The 1,874-nt window shown below is 41.8% G+C and overlaps 1 non-coding gene across 1 annotated transcript; it reads left to right on the forward strand.

Annotated features, from left to right (window-relative positions):
- Nucleotides 1-1,208: 1,208 nt before the first annotated feature.
- LOC116536149 lies at nucleotides 1,209-1,331 on the forward strand. The gene has a single exon (XR_004262499.1). It is a non-coding gene; the product is annotated as a U6atac minor spliceosomal RNA (small nuclear RNA).
- Nucleotides 1,332-1,874: the final 543 nt, after the last annotated feature.

Genomic DNA, 1,874 nt, shown 5'->3' on the forward strand with positions numbered 1-1,874 from the left:
TCTTTTGACAAGTGTCTGTTCCTGCCTACACACACTTTTTTTTTTTTTTTTTTTTTTTGAGACACAGTTTCACTCTGGTTACCCAGGCTGGAGTGCAATGGCGTGATCTCAGCTCACCGCAACCTCCGCCTCCTGGGTTCAGGCAATTCTCGTGCCTCAACCTCCTGAGTAGCTGGGATTACAGGCATGCACCACCATGCCCAGCTAATTTTTTGTATTTTTAGTAGAGATGGGGTTTCACCATGTTGACCAGGATGGTCTCGATCTCTTGACCTCGTGATCCACCCACCTCAGCCTCCCAAAGTGCTGGGATTACAGACTTGAGCCACCGCGCCCGGCTACACACACTTTTAATGTTTACTAAAGTGTCTAAAAATTAACCTTGCAGGAGCCAGTCATGGTGCTATGCACCTATAGTCACTACTACTTGAGAGGCTGAGGCAGGGGGATTGCTTTAGCCCAGGAGTTTGAGACCATTTTGGAAAACATAGCAAGACCCCATCTTAAAAAAAAAAATTAAAATTAACCTTGCAATGCTGCTTTAAAGTATATAACTGGCTGATTTAGATCTTTTATTTTAATTTTAAAATCTTTTAAAAGTTTATATACTATTTTGGAACTTTTAAGAGAAATTACAACTTACTATATTTATTAGTTTAATGTATTTGCTTAATTAGAATTAAGAATTTGGAAAAGTGTGTTAATCAGAAACTTGATGTGTTTGAAAAAATAATCAAATTTTTAAATTAATAAATGCAATTTAAAATGTTTAAAATTATTAACCAAGTGGCTCAGACATCATTTGTTAGATTTATATAAATAGCATAAAAATGGAAATGTTTAATATAAAAGTTTGAGATTTAAAATTTGAAAGTAATAAATATTGCCAGGCACAATGGCTCATGCATGTAATCCCAGCATTTTGGGAGGCTGAGGCGGGCAGATAACGAGGTTAAAAGATCAAGACCATCCTAGCCAACATGGCGAAACCCCGTCTCTACTAAAAATACAAAAATTTGCTGGGAGTGGTGGCACATGCCTGTAGTCCAAGCTATTTGAGAGGCTGAGGCAGGAGAATTGCTTGAACCCGGGAGGCCGAGGCTGCAGTGAGCAAAGATGGTGCCACTGTACTCCAGCCTGGCAGAGTGAAACTCCAACCCACCTTAAAAAAAAAAAGTAATAAATATTAATTTTGAAAAACCCAAGTAGTGTTGTATAAAAGGAGAAAAAGTTAGCATACCTCTTGACAAGGATGAAAGAGGCCCTCAGGCCTGACAACACACATACAGTTAAGGCATTGCCATCTACTTTGTGGCGTCTGACCATTCTTAAAAAATAATTTTTTTAAAAAAGTAAACTTTTTACTTTTTTTTTTTTTTTTTTTTGAGATAGGGTCTCACTCTGTCGCCCGAGCTGGAGTGGACCTTGGATCACGGCAACTTCCACTTCCCAGGCTCCAGCGATCCTGCCACCTCAGCCTCCCAAGCAGTCGGGACCGAAGGCACTCGCCACCACACCTGGTTAATTTTTGTTGTTGTTGTCGCAGAAACGGAGTTTCTCCATGTTGCTTAGGCTGGTCTCAATCTCCGAGATCAACTGACCCGCCTGCCTGGGCCTCTCAAAGTGCTGGGATTACAAGCTTGAGCCACAGTTGCCCAGCCCCAAGTAACTTCTTTTTTGTGTGTGTGTGGCGTCTTGCTCTGTCACCAGGCTGGAGTGCAGTGGCGCCAGTCTCAGCTCATTGCAACCTCCTCTTCCTGGGTTCAAAGTGATTCTCCTGCCTCAGCCTCCAGAGTAGCTGAGATTACACCACCGAGCTCAGCCATTTTTTGAATTTTTAGTAGAGATGGGGTTTCACCATGTTGGCCAGGCTA

This window comes from Sapajus apella, unplaced genomic scaffold, assembly GCF_009761245.1.
Source record: "Sapajus apella isolate SASKATOON/1434 unplaced genomic scaffold, GSC_monkey_1.0 scaffold3, whole genome shotgun sequence".
Taxonomy (NCBI): Eukaryota; Metazoa; Chordata; class Mammalia; order Primates; family Cebidae; genus Sapajus; species Sapajus apella.